The sequence below is a fragment of the Musa acuminata genome, unplaced genomic scaffold (assembly GCF_036884655.1).
Source record: "Musa acuminata AAA Group cultivar baxijiao unplaced genomic scaffold, Cavendish_Baxijiao_AAA HiC_scaffold_1081, whole genome shotgun sequence".
NCBI lineage: Eukaryota > Viridiplantae > Streptophyta > Magnoliopsida > Zingiberales > Musaceae > Musa > Musa acuminata.
The window spans coordinates 67468-85298 of NW_027021295.1; positions in this window are offsets into that span (position 1 = coordinate 67468).

A 17831-nucleotide genomic window follows, 5' to 3' on the forward strand; every position below is an offset into this window, starting at 1 on the left:
GTTAGTTGCCGGAGTGGGCAATAGGTCCTAAAGTGGATTATGGACATACCAGTCTAGCTATTATCTAGTAATAAGGACAGAAATACAAGAAAATCCGTTAATGAACTACCCAGAGGTTTGTGTTAATTAGTTCAGGACAGAGGCGGAGGACAACGTCTACAACCCTTACGTGGACAATAGGCACCAACAAATAAGGAATCTAATATTTCCCTGGACACTGACTTACATAAATGAGCGTTCCTAAGAATCTATTTTTCATACTATGTTATTTGCCTCTCAACTTTAATGAAATCCAAGTAGTCAACTATTCCATAATTGAGTATTAAGGTAAACACACTCCTTTAGTATTGATATTATTCTTGTAACCAAAGTCTGAGTTACATATTCTATTTCTTTCGTTTTGTGAAATCTTTCTATCCTCCATTCTATTGATTGATAGGAAATGCAATGATCTATTTAGTGCTCAAATCTTCATTCCAATAATCTAGCAGTAAGGAGTGAGTTCTTATATACTTTCTTTGGTTGGAAAACCCAACGCCAAGTCTCTAGTTGTCTCCTTTCTCTTTTCGGGGGAGCAGAGCAGTCAAAGAATGGAAAAGGAAATGATTCTTCATTCATTATCATGGCGATTCCTCACAATTGCTCCTTGTGATGCTGCGGAACCCTGGCAATTAGGATCTCAAAATGCAGCAACACCTATTATGCAAGGAATCATTTACTTACATCATGATATCTTTTTCTTCCTTATTCTGATTTTGGTTTTCGTATCACGGATCTTGGTTCGCGCCTTATGGCATTTCCACGAGCAAACTAATCCTGTTCCGCAAAGGATTGTTCATGGAACTACTATTGAGATTATTCGGACCATATTTCCAAGTATCATACCGATGTTCATTGCTATACCATCGTTTGCTCTATTATACTCAATGGACGAGGTAGTAGTAGATCCAGCCATTACTATTAAAGCTATTGGACATCAATGGTATTGGAGTGCGCCTCTTAACGAGGGTGATTTAAGTGCTTAGAAATGTACCGGTAGTTCGCGAAGCATCTGGCTTACCAGTAATCTCCCATTCCCGGCGTCGAGAGACTATAAGAACAATAGCATGCCAGAAACTGGGGAGTTTCAGTGGTTAGACCTATACCCGGAAATGCTCCCAGCATAGGAGCCTATGGTTCAATTCCTTTTGTTGCTGGAGGTACACATACCTCTTTTCTCGGTGTGGAAGTAATATACGCAAAATAGATGCTTAGGCATGCAATGTCCGATAACAGCGCTGAAGTAGTTCATCTATCGGCACCACAGCACAGTGGCATACAACTTTCTACCTAACGGCCGGCCCCGTCACCTTTCGGAATGAGGGATCCCCGTTGGCAACAACCACAGTAGTAGTAGCAGAACTACTGGGCCAAGACAAGAGAGCAAAACCGGTTCTTCCTTTTCCTCTTTCTTCGCTTCGGGGACGGAGGTCCTACAGTAGGTAACAGCATGCACAAGCAACCGAAGGGGACCAGCGCTTCTACTACGGAACCGAGGAGCCGTTCGCAGCGATAAGCAAGGGATGTCGTGAACGGTTGGAAAAGGTCAAACATAGATAATTAAACAAAGTGATGTCGTAAACAGTATAGTAGGGAGGTCAAATAGAATTTCCCTAAGCGATTCGTGAACAGTAGGAGGTCAGTCAAACATAGAGAATTCCACTCAGCGATGTCGTAAACAGTATAGTAGGGAGGTTCAATCTCATTTACCTATGAATAGAGTCATCCTATTCTCTCTCAATGGATATAATTTCGAATATCTCTTTTGCTTAGTCATCCTATTCTCTCACTTTTGCTTAGTAATCCTATTCTCTCACAATGGAGGATCTAATTTCGAATATCTCTTCTGTCCTAAATTAGATAAAGATATAAGGGTTACTCAATCAATTCAATTACCCGCTGGCATAATGCAGGCTAGAAGTGGGAATTCAAGGTCTCATGAACTACTTCATTTTAGTGGAATAACTTTATGGTCAGAGGCCTATAGATAGATCCTTTTAGATCTAAGGTCCGGCCATTCACATTCGCATTGAGAATCTATACTCCTTACTTGAGAGGTTAGGAATAACTCAGTATCTTATCTATTGGGGCCTACAACTTAGCCGAGCCGACTAAGCATCACTCTTTCTTTTCTTTTCGAACAAAGAAGACGAACTTCACTTACTATAGGATCGAATTAGCTTTCCGGTAGTGAACAGGTCGTGTCGTCCCATACCTTCTCTTCTGACTGTAATATTTGTGTTGAACTGAGTAGTGTTGAACTGAGTCCTTTTTGGTTCCAGCTTCACTTCAGTAGGTAGGGCTGGGCTCAAAAGGGTGGGTCTGCCTATGAATAAGTAAGCGGGCCTTCGATTCCACCGGGGTCTTACGGTCTTTCTCTGATAGGGGACTTAACTAACCAAATAATAATAGTGCTTGCTTGCTCTCTTTATAAGAGTAGGCAAAATAATAATAATAGTGCTTGCTGAGTTTATAGGTTTTAGTAGGCTCATCATAGTGCTTGCTGAGTTTATAGGTTTTCTAGTAGGCTAAAGAAGAATAGTGCTCCGTATCCGTTTATAGGAGTAGGCGTGGAAAGCTTTTAGCAGGTAACCTTGCAAGTTCAGTTTGGGGGGAGGCGGGCGTCGACCCAACCTTATGAGTATTCGGACTATAACAGTGGAGATGAAGAGTCACTCACTTTTGACAGTTATATGATTCCAGAAGATGATCTAGAATTGGGTCAATCACGTTTATTAGAAGTTGACAATAGAGTGGTTGTACCAGCCAAAACAAATCTACGTATGATTGTAACACCTGCTGATGTACCTCATAGTTGGGCTGTACCTTCTTCAGGTGTCAAATGTGATGCTGTACCAGGTCGTTCAAATAATACCTCTATTTTTATACAACGAGAAGGAGTTTACTATGGTCAGTGCAGTGAGATTCGTGGAACTAATCATGCCTTTACGCGTGCGCCCGGATACATAGGCCGACAGCTGAGCCCACTCTGGCTTAGCCGCACCACCCGTGGTAGGGGTGCGAGCCACCCGATAAGCAAGCTATTACAGCGAGCCGCTTGAGCAGTAGGGAGCCGAGGAGCAAGGCAGTAGATAAGATCTAATATTGGGCCAGGCTCCCGGTAGAGCAGGGGAAACGGTTAGGATAACCAACTTGAAACGCGGAGCCCGAGCGGCCGGCGAGCGAGTGGTTAGTGGCAAATAGCGCCCTAGTTGATGGCATTCCTCTCTGCGGCTGGCACTAGAGGAACCACGGGACACTCCATACAAAGGCAAACTCGTCTTAGGGATGAGACGCCCGCGCAAGGACCTCAATTCTCATTAGGAGGTCGAACCAAGGAACTATAGAAGTCGGGGATACCCCGTCCCATGGCAACGCAACAGTGTCCTGAGGAAGGAGTTTAGAGGCCTTATAGTAGCACAGACCTTTAATTCCAGGTCATGCGAAGGGGGCCAGTCCAAGATCTACAACTCTTCTTATTAAATGAAAAGACAAGAGACGCTCTCAACGGTTAGGCGCCACTCTAAGTTATTCTCAAGCTTCTTCATTCGTGCCGCGGTGAACTGAACGAACAATAATCAAAGTCAGGGCAGTCTTAGCTACAGGAGAAGGACCTGCTACGGCAGAGACAACTTCTCCTATTCTTCTTCCTAGCCATCTGTTACAAGTCCTGTTTTTTGGAGCTTAACTGTCTTCGTAGACTCGACTAGTCGCTTCTGGCGAACCCTCAACTTTCAGCTCCCTTTCAAGCTTCCGAGAGGCGAAGGGATTTCACCTATGATCTGATTAGTAGGCAACCAACGTGTACTTTTCGTGTTGTTGACGTTGACTTTCAAGCTAATTTGGAAGGATTCTCGGAGCTACTCCCAGCTCAAACTATGGTCGCAGAGGTCTCTTAGTTCAGATCTAGGAGTGTGAGCAGTACGAGCGGAAAGGCTCTCATACTGTTTTGAGGGAAGGGGGCTACGATGCCAAACCTTACCCCTATCCATCGTCGTAGAAGCAGTTTCTTTGAAAGATTATGGTTCTCGGGTATTCAATCAATTAATCCTCCAAACCAACTAACCCGTGGAAGCGGAAGCAATAGTAGGGTGAGGGAAGTGGGAAGCTCAAGGAAGGCTTCGCTCGCTCAATTCGCTCGGTGGAGTGCATAAGCCCTATTTCTTTTATTGAAGTAGTAGAGGCCTAACTACACGAGCTCGTAAGTCAGGAACGAGTCTTGTATACGAACAGCTTCCCCTAGTCTTCTGTGCTTCTGGCGAAGCTTAACGCACTATTCTAATATAGGCATTAGAGGCTAACTCCTTTTAAGGCCGACCACTACATAGGAGCGATAGCGAAGCCAAGCCGTATAAAGGCGAGCAGCCCTTATAGCAATAGCAAACGGCCTACTTATAGCCCTATTTCGTTTTAGCCTTTCCTTTCTTCAGGGACTTCAACTTACAAGCTCATAAATGTCAATTCATAAATCCAGAGACCTGAGCTAGTGACCAAGAAAGACCCAAATCCAATAGATCAAGAACGGCGAACCTACTTTCATCAAAGAATTCATTGAAGATCAGATCTCGTTAATAAGGATTTCGTGGATGGATAGAAGCACTAGCTACTCAAATCGCTTCTATATACTTCTTTCTGATTAATGGCAGGATATCAATCTATCGAATTCTAGGCCCAGAGCGAGCAGCAATGGCAAAAGATGGAGGAGAATGTTGTGTTGTATGGGAGGCAAGGCAGGATCTCTTTTAACAGCAAAAAGCTCGAAGCGAAAGAGGGCCGATCCTACATTCCAAATAATGAAGCGAAAGAGGGCCGATCCTACATTCCAAATAATAGCATTCGCAGTGGGAATCAATAAGAGAGAGAGCTATTTGCATTCACAGACAGTAGGAATCAATATTGGAATTCGCGCCTCACCTTTCTTTCTTTGTGAAGATTCGGGGTGGAGCCTTAGAACAGGCCAGGCCCCTTGGGACGGTTAGGAGCATAATGTCTTAACCACTAATACCGCTTGGAGACAAACCAACCCATAGGAATCTGATGCCTCTTTCAATTGATGCTCTTTAGTTCTGCTTTCTATTCATTCTCTTTTGTGCAATTATTCAGAATGATCGGCTAATAGCATAGCACTACGATGAACTACGAGACGAGCAAATAGCACTCTTCATTATATACTTACTCGGAACTACGAGCAAATTGCACTCCTCTTACGAGCCACTCCCTAAAGTAATAGTAATCTAAGCTCACTCCTCTTACGAGCCACTCCTCTTACGAGCAAATAGCACTCCTCATTATATACTTACTCGGAACTACGAGAATATTCCATTCATTCTAAAAACATTTCTAGTAACTGACTGAAAAGGACTTATGCATCAGTCTTATTCGCTCTGCTAGACAAAAAGCAGAAATATTACTAAATCAAACGAGTCCTTCCTTAAAGAATAAGGATCCGGGGGTTTCCTATTGGTCAAATACTAGAGGCTGACTCGGGGAATTAGGATAACCCTCTTTGCTTTCGATAAAGGGGCTTCTTTCTTTTCTTTCTCGATCTTATTACGCTTTCACAACGAAAGGAAAAGGAAGAGCACTATGTCTTCATTCTTCCAATGCTCACCACTGATATGATATGCCCTGGAAAAAAGCTTGATAGAAAGAATCCATTCTCGATAGAGCAAGCTGAGGAACACCTGCACGTACGAAAGGAACCAAGACTCGGGTTTTCTTGTTTCATAGCTATAGAATTCAATTAGGGTTCTCGTTAGATGGTCTAATGGATAGGACAGAGGTATAATAGTTCTTTGCTCTCTATTCTTAGAAAGAAGGAGTTATAGTTCCAGTTCAAGCACTCCAGAAAGAAGCAACGGAGAAAGAAGGAAGGATACATCGTGTCAACAATCAGAATTGCACTAAGTAGCATGGGAATCAAAGACAGTAATTTCAGAGTGGAAACCCAGAGGATAGGAATGTAACCACTGCAGACTTTGACTAATGTTTCCGAAACTTGAACTCGTATTGGTAAGGCTTGAATGGCTAACACCAATGGAAAGAACCTAACTGGTAAGTAGGAGAATGAAATCACCACTAATGAATGAGAGAACTACTAATAAGAGTGGAACAGGGGCATGAAACCAATGCAAGTAAGAGTCCAACAGCTAACTATTATCCTCGCACTACTAGCCTCGAACCTTGCTCTAATAGCTTTAGTTCTTGAACCACTACCTTTGGATCTTGCTCTGCCAGCAGCTGACGCTGACCTTGCTTTATTGAAGTCCTCCGATCCGCTCTTGATGGCTGTTACTCTACCCTCAATGCCTATGTTCTAGGTTCCAACTGAACTGCCCTTTGAATAAATAAAAGAATCAAGAAATTCACTACCGATAAAAAGAATAACCTTCCTTGCTATTGGTCAGTATCTATTGATCCGGATCCTTGCTTCCGAGCTGGGACTATTGCTTCTAGAGATGCGGCTACTACCTCTTAGACTGAAATAGCAACTTCTAAGAATTGACGACTTCCACCACCTCTAATACTTGAACGGGAGAATGGGACCTGCCCCACGCTATTGGAATTGAACTAGACATACAGATCCGCTGCTTTGGTGTTAGCCCGCCCTACCTCTAAGACAACCTAATTGGATTTCTCACCAACCATACTTTCGTTTTTGAACTTCTATTTCTCATATGTTAATTTAGACTCTATTTATTAGTTTGATATTTCTCATATTGAAACTAAGCAGCGCGGGAATGAGACAGATCTGTTTCCGTTTTAGCTAAAGTAGCGGTAGACCAAGATAAAGGAAAGGCATACTCTTAATCGAACTATACATAACATAGGATGGTGTACAGGAGAGGGTAACTACGAGAATAGTGGGCAGGGTCCTAAGAGTGAAAGGCTTGAGTGTCAGCAGCGAAGGAAGGTGAAATACAAGTTTGTGAAAGCGGCTTGACATTGGATAGAAACAATAAGGCTTGGCACGTAACGGGGACACTAAGGCGGGCTTCCCTAGCTCCAAGGCCCATACTATTGATTAGCATTCTAAGACTCTGGATTCGGATCCTGCTCTACTACAACTTTGCCTCTATCCAAGTATCTCACAGCTTACTCGTATTCTTTAGCCCCTTTTGCTGGCTTCAGTATTTGACTTGTTCCTCGCATCCAGCCCACAAGAAGTTGAGACGATATCTCCTGCCTATAAGTGTGCTTGGAACCCTTTATTTCTTCCACAACTCCAAATCTGAATTGAATCAGTGCTTCTAAGCCCAATCCCCCAAAGAGTAATCCAATAGCACCCAACAACAGATGAACTATGGGCAAACAGTACTGACAAATAGACGACTTGTCCTAGCGCTTCTCATAACCAACCTCGCAACAAGGGGATCGAACTCATCGGTATCAGAACAAGGCGCGAACAGCAGCTAACAGGGTTTAAATCACAGCTACCAAGGTAATAGCTCTAAACCGGGGCCTATAACAACTACACCCCATAACATATTAGTACTTTTTTGGACGGAGAATAGGCTTAGATGAAGTAGTGGCAGAGCGAAAGCAGAGATACAGTTTACTGTAGGGTAAGCGAGACTAAAACACCCACAACATAGGAAAGTCAGCCCGAGCTAAGGTGATATCGGCCCTAGTTTTGAGTTCAAGCTATTAGGGTAGTGTTTCAGTGAAAGCAATACTTGATATAGGGTGCGGGAGCCTTAAATGCTATTAGGTTTGGTAGCCTTAAAGGCAAGAGTGCCAGTTCGGAGCTACTAATATAAGTTCATAGAATAGGGAATAGTAGTCGACTAATCACTGACCCGGATCCTTGCTATCAAACAGCCATTCCCGAGCGGAACTACACCTTTCACTCTGGATTGACTACTTGCCCAGTTGCTTGGCCGCAGGGCACAGGTATTGTAATAACAACAATGAAATATACTATATTAAGGTATATATGTAAGTTGATTATTGTAGCAAACACAACTTTAGCGCGCTTGGTGGCTCATGATCGAACATAGGCATGCCAAGGGGAAACAAGCTTAGGCATTAATACAAGGAGAGGCTGTGGGTTCCTAACGGGCAAGACTAAAAGCAAAGATTGTCAGAATCATAGGTCGTAGAGAAAGGTTCGGGATCCGCATCAGGGGTAGTATAAGGACGAGTTGCATTGGGTATGGTCTTAGAAGCAGTGGGTTCAATCTGATAGCAGCGACTCTATTCTTGTAGCCTCGAGAAAGATGCTAATGCTCACAATAAGAATACATAATTGACTGGGGTAGCACAAGAATGGGTTTTGTTCAAAAAGGATCAGAACGCAACTGCCAAGTGGGGAAACCAAGAGTGGAAGAAAGGGGTGCCGAAGCCTAGATCTCTCACTAAAGAATTGAGTGCAGGGGTTTTCTTTTGTAGTGCGCTGTAACGTTAGGCTAAAAGACAAGGGACGGCGTACTCAAAGCGAGGAGTAGCTGAGTTGACTACTACGCTAACAAACAAAACTATAACGTAGGCCCCAGAGCGGGTGAAATACGGAATTCAAGTCAGAAGTCTCAGAGTGTTGTAAAGCTTGGAAGCTGGATTCAGGTAGTTAGAGTTTCACTCATATGTAGGATGCAAGGCGGGAGTTTCAGAGAAGTATTGAGTGTCAGGTGCTCTAGGCTTTCAGCACCTAGAGAGGAGAGACCCCGGGAAAGACAGGCTCAAACATAGGAGCAGAGGTCAGTCAAGGCAGAATCAAACAAATCAACCGGGAATCGAAGTGGATCGAACTCATAGGTAGCGGAATAGAACAAGGAACCAAGGCTATAGCTGCTCCTGATAAAGCACTAAAACTCAGAAAGGTATGATCTGGCGCCGAGGGTTGCTTCTAGGCTTCGACTACTGACAACAAGGATCAACCGGGGTTTTGCTATACAGCTTTTAGGCTTTAACTAGTTCTATTAGACTTTAGCTCAACACTCGGACTTTGCACTAGCGCTTACGGGGAGAAATAAGGTTTTCAATGCTGCTTTTAAGACTGATAAGAGAACTACGGAATGAAAGTTAGGACAGTTGAAGTTTGAAACCAACAAGAAAGAATGCAATGGGCAAGCACAAGACTAGAGCTAAGAAGCCAGATCTGAGGTCGGGAATTGGAGTTTTCAAGTCAGGATGTAGTATAAGGCCAGATAGGAGTTGTCGCTTTAGATGCAGTAGCGAAAGTTGTTAGGCGTAGTTGGATCTGAGGGTTAGTAGTCAAAGTATTATAGCGGTAGGGTTGTCTCCGGTAGTTAGTTAAGCCCGAGATGCAGTAAAGTTCTATTTCAATAAAGGAGTAGCGGACCTCTACCCGCATGGGAAACATAGGCATGAGAAACATAGTAATGGGAACCATAGTAATTGGAGGGCTTAGTCCCAGTCATCGAGAGCGGATTCGAGGAATGAGAAAGCAGAGTAGCTGGTTTGATCTAACAAGCAAGGTTCTAGTTCCTACAGGGGTCTAGTTCTTTTCTTTCGCAGGCGGGCAGCACTCTACTCTTTGATTGGCATTACTTAGCTCTATTTAGTAGAATGTGTTTTATCGTATTAGATTGATATTCGATTTGATATTTGTAGTTTGCTTAGCTACACTAGGTTCAAAAGGGATCTTTATCTACTCAACGTAACACACACACGGATTCTATCTCTAAACTGACCTTGCCGAGTAGAGTGGGCGCGATGAGACACTAAAAGCAACCATCCACAGACTTTGTTATGTTATTTCAAGGCGGAGTTGACGTTGACTGATGCGCGAACGAACAAAGACCAAGTGCCCCGGGGTCCGCTAACAGACTCATTTATGTCACTTTAAGAATGAGCCAGCAGCCAGCAGCTGACGCTGACCTTGCTTTATTGCTCTTGAAATCAGATTATTAATATGAATGAAGATAATGTGTTGACTCGCTGCCGAACCTATACGAAACTCGCTTCCACACAAGAATTGACCTCACCCTTGTAAACCTACAGCCTATGATAATAGGTAGACTCAAGCCCAGTAAGCAAGGATCGAATCCAGTAGCTAAAGTACTCGTTCTTAGTGAAAGCCTTGTTGATGCTACTTAAAAGAATGGGCGCTATATCACTTTCAGAATGAGTAGTACTGCTTGAAGGCTAAGTGACCCTATGACCTTATCTTGCTTTATTGGTTTCGTTGCTAACACCTTCGATGCCTTCCTTCGTCCGTGATCAATGAACTTAACTAAATATATTGATAATGTGTTTTCTCATAGGATATTGGAATCTATTTGACAAGGGAATCCACTCAACCCACAACTGCAAGAAGAAATACTACATTATGTATCTATTATTAGTTGTTACTACGTTATGTCTTCGACAGACTAGAGCTACAGATACTGATCCTTACTCATAAGCTTCCAAGCCTAACTATCCTGTCTTTTCTTCTGTAACTAATGCTACCAGGACTTCAACAGTGAAAAAGAATACTTTCCTACTACTAAAAGGAATCCTACTAAAAACAGAGAGTTGCCCTCCGTCTTGCCTTTATTTCTGGGCAAACCAACCTAAGTGCTATCAAACGAAATTATGAAAATTCTCCTAGGTAACTGAAACTGCCACTCCTCCATCTAAGGCTTACTTTACTACAGCCAAGGATGCCACACTACCTGATATACTCGAACTAGGAACTAGGACTTACACTCGGGGGGAACTAGGCATTAATACTTATTACATAACCCAGGTGCTGAAAGCCTCGAACCATGGAATTATCCGAATTGAGCTACTTGCTTATAGGACTTAATCCCGAGGGCATAGAATTCGACTAGGTAGTAAAAGAATGAGATGAAAGTCAGCCTGATATAGAAGAGAGATAGTTGTAAGCTATGACTAAACTAAGTAGTTGGAAGCTATGACTATACTAATAAGACTCAAACAAGGACATATAAATTACAGTCCTATAATGCCTATAGGGGGCGTCTCTCAAGAATGAAACAAAGAAGCCGCAACTCGGGAATCCTACTCCAAACTAGAACTCAAGAAATATAGCCTTTGCTTCTCACACCTTTAGTCTTCTGCCCAGGCTGCCTCCCCTTGCTCTAAGTCTCCCACCTCTTTCTCTCGTTCTTGCTTGTAAGTTGAAGCCTATCATCTCTTTTGGGTACCCCATGAAGCTAGGACAGAATTCACTCAATTAGTACAAGACAACAACTCGTATGCGGTTGCGTGATTAAGTATTAGAATCCAAAACAACAAAGCAAAGTATTAGATTGAAACTCATAAGTCAGAATCCAACTGCAGCAAATAATACTAATAAATAAGCCCAATAAACACTTGAACTAGTGTGACACAACTAGAATAGAACTGAGAATACAAACATTAACTCTAAAGTGGGAAATACAGAATGAACTTAAGTAGTTAGGGAATGAAACGACTCTATCACTAAGAATTGGTCTAGGGATCGGAGGAATAAAAAACTCAAAAGTCCGCGGGAAATAGGGAATGAAACTCCGTATTAGAAGAATGCAAGGGTGAACAGAGGAATCCGACTCAATAGTAAGTAGTACCCTTACCGCAATCAACTAATAATTAGTAAATACAGAATGAATCTAATCAGTCTAAGAATGGAATGAGCTTCACCAATCTAGTTATCTCAGGCAGGAAACTCAGAATGCCAAAAAAGTGAGAATGCTCGGGGCACTACATCAGAATTGAACCGGTGCCTATGAGTCTGACTTGACTTACATTAGCTTTACTATCTATATGCCCTAAGTCTTGCTTTTGACTGCCTAACACACTGCGCCGCTACACTCTTTCAGTAGTCCGATCCTTCCAATTAGTAGTTGGTTCCCAAGTTGCTAGTTAAGTAAGGTCTTGGTTAGGAGTTGATGAGCTGGCTACAAGAATAACTGATAGGATAGGTTGATGAGCTGGCTACAAGAATAACAGATAGGATAGGTTTACCCTATAGGCAGGAAGGATTAGACAAATCAAATCAATACTTTCAAGCTATAACCATTGGGGCATGTTTTAGATTTAGTACTCTTTTTCACGAGTTTAGTCTGCCTTTACTAGCTATCGGCCTTACTATCTGTATTTGAAGTCTGTAGTGAACCCACGGCTCTCGTGCTCCTGTCTTGGATTGTTTTATTTGTTCATGGTATCCTTGCTTCTTAACAACACACTGCCGCGTAACTACATTCAATTCATTATTCTTTTGCTGTATAGTATAACTTCTTTCTATTTGCTTAGGGAAATAAGGTGAAAAACATAGAAATATGGCGCTGCGTAACACAAGGTTTTGACTACCCTATTGATTTGATTGATTTCCTCTCCTCTTGTGCCCAGTTGATGCTGGTACTTCCCCGGCTAATGAACCAGTTGATGCTGGTACTTCCCCGGCCAATGAATGAGCGGTGACACTTAAAGAATGAGCTTAACCACTTTCAGAATGCTCCTCGGGACAAAACCTTATCGTTGTTGCTCGCCGCCCCCACCTCAATGAATGACCCGCGGAGACTGACTTAATGGTCGATCGCAGAATGAGCGGTGTTACGACAAGAACGAGTGGTGAATGATTGCTCGCTCACAGGGCCGATGGTCGCTATCAGATTAGAATGATTGGGAACATCGTTTTGCTCACAGAAGGAGTAGGTGCACCAACTACCGAGAACGAGTTAATGGTCGATCATAGAATTAGTGATGTTACTTAAAGAAAGAGTACCTCGCCTTAAATTCTGAAACTCTTGACTTTCGATGTCTTCGACCAAGCAACTACTAGATGAAGAATAGCGGTAACTATAGGAATTCTTTGACTCCTGAGTTCAGAGTTCAGTTCAATTCCCACTTGACAACTTGCCTACCCGACCTCTAGTGTTAACGCCTAACTCTCCTCTGATCTTGCCTCGGATCTAGCTCTTAACCAACCCGCACCTCTTTCTCATCCACCTATGGCTCATTCAACTAACCTAACTCTGTCAACTAAGCAAAGACAGATTCCACTTTCACTGGATTGCAAACCTTAGCTTAGGGCTCTCCTCCTCGCCAACACCAGACTTGAGATCTTACGTTTGATACCCGTATTTGGCTCCCGAACACATAGTCAGTAGTCAACTGGTTCTCTTACCTACCCGAACTAACTCTATCTTACAGGCCTACCACCTTAACTGGTTCTCTTGCCGGACCCGACCTATAAGAAGTGTGAACCCCGAGCTCAACTCAGTTAGTGCTTCTGCCTCTCCTCAAAGCAAGTACTTTCTTCTTTAAGAACTATGGATTGGATTGCTCTTCTAACTCTCCCTAGCTACGAACCTAGACTCCACTCGCCAAGCTGCTACTGTTCCACTCGGTCTTCAACAAGAAAAGAAAGAGTACACGCAACTCTCAATCAGGTCTTCAACTAGTCAATTGAAGGAAGTAAACTACCCTATCGCCCACTACAGGCTCTCCTCTCGCAACAGCCAATCTCTCTCCTCTGGTAAAGCACCGAACCAGTATCTTTACCCTGACTTGATCTGATCAATTGATACCCTTGATCTGAGCATCTGGGAATTAATACCCGAGTGTTAGGATCGGAGTGGGAAGAGCTCCTACCGCTAGTGCGACTTAATCTAAGGGCAACGAATTCTTATTTGGAATAGGCAATAGGCACCCACATCTATTATACCACCTCAGGCGAGGCAGAAGCACTAACGCAGTTCAAAGAGACGGCTCCTGTTCGAAAGTCAATTCCTAGTCTGCTCTTGTTTAATACCGAGTGTCATCCCTTGTTTAGTCTTCCAGTCTTGTTGAGGATGTTGGTGCTTGTGTTCATTCTGCATCTCATTCCTTAGTAGCAGTTGCTGTTGTAGTAGCTTGATCTTTTTCTAATGCTTTTCTTCGCCTGAGGAGACTTTAGTGTGGCCCTGTCTTCCTTTAACCTGTCTCTCTAAAATACCTTATCATTCATATGTTATATTCCATGTGAATACTTTCTCTTTCTGGAACAGGTTCCCTTGTTTGTTCCGTTGCTTTCACTTTCATAAGAATATGGGCATCTGCATGCTATACGTCTAGTACAATTGCCATTGCTAGTTCCTTTGTGCTAAGGCGAGTTCTACTTGTTTGTTGCGCTAAGGCAATCAGTGGCATCTCCATATACGAGAGAATCCGAGAATAAATAAGTCGAAAGGAATCCGTTTCAAGGGAAAGAAAGAAGTAGAAGCGTGAAGGAAGCTCAGTATAAGCGGGAAATCAATCTGTATAAGATAAGCGAGAAAGAAAGAAGTCTAAAGAAAGCAAGCGGGAAGGAAGAAATCTCAAGGAAGCTCAGTAGAAGTGGGAAGGAAGAAATCTCAAGGAAGCCTAAGTATGATAGGGCGTTGAAGCGCGGTCCAAAAACGAAGGTCGGTCTCTGGGCGTGAGGGCAAAGTAAGCACCTGAGCAAGCACAATAAGCCTAACGCGCTAACAAGTAACCTGATTGAACTCCTAATGTTGCTTGTTCTAGTTGCCTGTTCCTAAGGTTGTTGCTTTCGCCAGGTATGATAGCTATAAGATGGTGCGTGCATATACTCTCCTATTCATATTATATAAGTAAGAAAGAGTCAAAGTAACAACACTGTGAAATTCCACTCTCAAGAAAGATCAATTCCATAGAATATGCACATGCACGACAACTTATGTAAGAAAGTGTAACCTTACTGTTGTAACTCACTAACACACAAAAGCTCTTCCCTATTGCTTCTTTATTATGACTTAACTTGACAGCTTTCCTATGGCTTATTTATTATGACTTGACGGCTTCTCTTTTGTTTCAAAACTTATTAGCGTCCGTGCTTATTGACTTTCAGAATGTCGATTGGCACATTGAAGGCTAGACTATGGTACTTGACTGGACTTATTCCCTTTGGCGCTCTTCCTCTTGCTTGTAGATGGGAGGGTACCGGTTAGTTGCGTGTTCGGTTAATGCTTGAGAAGTCGAAAGTCAATTTCACCTCTTTTTATGCGCTGCTCGATGTCAAGTCAGTGCCGATTGCGGGTGCACTATCTTACAACTATTCCTTAGAGTCACAAAGGGTTGAGTAAGTAATTGTTGTTAGGTTTGGTGACTTCTTTCAATGACGGGTATACGGAATTTCTCTTCAACAAGTCAACAAGCCAAGCAGTTTAGCGCTTACAGAGTTATAAGAGTTCCTGTCTTCATTGGCATTAGGTGTTTGTCGGGACGGGACGTTGCGCTAACGAAACTAGAGCAAGTAGAAACCATTATTTCGGTGCGGTGCCTCACTTCTATTCAAAGAACTCGCATTAGCACAACGGGGTCTCTGCCTCTGAGTAAGGAAAGGAGTCAGGAGACCAAGCAAGCGATCAAAAGCAAGTGAAGAAGCTTGATAAGATGCCACAAAGAATAGAAATGGAACTGACACCGTACTGTAAGGAGCTAAGAGCCTAATATTACTGATGTGAAAGTCAAGGTTCGGGGCAATCACAGTCCATTCTCGTCGACACTTTCCTGTCAATCACCTCTCTTGCAGACAACAAGGGAAGGAGCAACAGCCTACTTATAAGTGTATAGTGAGCGTCGCATTAAGTGTATAGTGAGCGTCGCATTCTTTCCATGTTAATACAAGAGCAGAACCCATATTCTTCTCAACAAGCAATAAGATACCGCTGAGTGGGCATTCTAAAAGAGCTTCTTTCCTATCGTAGACCTTTAGCCTTAACCGCTCTATTACCTGCGCATTATTCTTCTTTATTCTATTAGATATAATAGAGGCTTATTCTTCTTTCTATATATGATTTATTATCTAGGCAAAACGTATTAAGTAAGTAGGGTAGCTCAGCTCACTTGATACTTAACCGAGATACAACACTCTTCTGCTTAAGCTATACGATGAAACTAATTGTTCTGTCCCGCTGGTGCTTTTTTCATTTCCATTTCACTCTCTTGCATCACATTGACCTAGCAGTCAAGACAGTTGATCTTCAGTAACAGTTGATCTTCAGGCAACATTCCCTTTTCCTAAACGGCGCTGTCTTCAGGGAAAACGGGAAGTCATCTTTCGAGCACCGAGTCAAACAGTTGCTTGTTGGGCTAAATCATTGAAAAGAATTGCACTCAGTAGTGGAAAGGGAAGCAAATATATAAGTGGCAAAAGTACTATTTTCTCTATTCGCTATCAGCCAAGTCTACTTCGCCAGTACAACCGGGATGAAGACTGTTACTATTAACTTAAGGGCTGTCTCTTTGAACTCATTAGTGACCGGGGCTCGGCTCCTATTAACTTCTTTCAACAAGCTGCTGGCTCTGCTCTAACTGATTCCTTTGGCACTGCTTCCTCATACGATTCCACTAGAACAGAACTTCACTCTCCTTCTGACTTAACCGCTTACCTTCTGGAACTAAGATAAGAGTTTTACTAAACTGAGTTGGGGTAGTAAACAGCTAAGTAACTACGCTTCCCCTGATTCTTCTGTCAACTAATACAGAATTAAGCAAGCTGCTTTCTCATCTACTTCTTGCCAATCAATACTTCCATTCCTGGGGCACTGCGGATTCTATTACTGCTTACTTCTATTCATTATAGTGGTTGCCAAGAGAGGTCTCAATTCTTATTACTGGTGTTCCTAGGACGAGTAACCTAAAGTCTCTCGTACCTACCTCCGCTTTAGGGTCATTCTGAGTAGTACTTGTTTCAGCCTTAGACTCATCAGTGCCATTCTGTGACTCCTTCGTTTAAGCCACCAAGGCACTCGGGGGCAACTACAATAAGAAACAACATATAGTATATTTATTTGTTGTTATTACTCCAGATGTGTTCGGTGACGCGGTAGCGAGTTAAGGACTACACAGCATCAGTCCTAGCAGCCCTAGGTTTGATTCTTGTTGGTAGTGAGTGAAGTCTGGTTGTTAGTAGCTCCATCCTCGGTAGCACTTGTTTAAGTCTTGGATTTACTGTATTAAGTCTGATCCCGTTCCTTGGCCCCTACCTTATCTATCTTCTTTCTCTTTTCTTCTCTTCTTCCTTACTATTTCCTTTGTATTCAAAACATGTAACATCTGAATTGTCAAGTGGTTCGTTCCTCTTCTCCAATCCATCTCTATATCATCTTTTCCCTTATAAATGCTGTGACCATAGCATCCCCAGTAGGACTGAATGATTAAGTAAGCCATGCATGTAAGAGTCGCTTTGTCAATGATAATGGATACGCGAAGGAACAAAGCCTCACTTCTGGCTCTATCTCCACATCGATGAAGGAGAGGAGTACCATAGTTTAGGGGCTAGGCAACCCTTGGGGCTGGATTGACTCTGGCGGATAAAGCTCGAGAAGCACCAACAATCAAATCCTAAACCTAGTGTTTACTTGCGGTGACAAATCCTAAACCTAATGTTTACTTGCGGTGATTGGATCCATAGCTTAATGGTAAAAGCGACCAACTCCACATTGGTCCAAAAGAATATAGAGGGTTCGATTCCTGCTGGATCCAAAAAGGCCAAATTCCACGTTCCATTAGTGTATTTGAATTGGCTTGGCTCTCCGTTCCATTAGTTTATTTGAATTGGCTCTCTATCAATGGCCATACTGAATGAATTGGTAACATCATATCAATACCAACAAATATGAACTCTGAGTCATAACTCTCCATTCTTATCAATACTGATGGAACTCATGGATGAGGGGTCTTATAGTATGAACGAGAATTCGCTGTTTTTACAGAAAACAAAGTCGGAGGGGGAAGAATAAATAGACACATATCATCTTATAGAGAGAAAGAAGCACAAAAAGCGAAATACTTAAGAAAAAGGCCAGACTCCACTCACATATCATCTTATGGAGAGAAAGAAGCACAAAAAGCGAAAT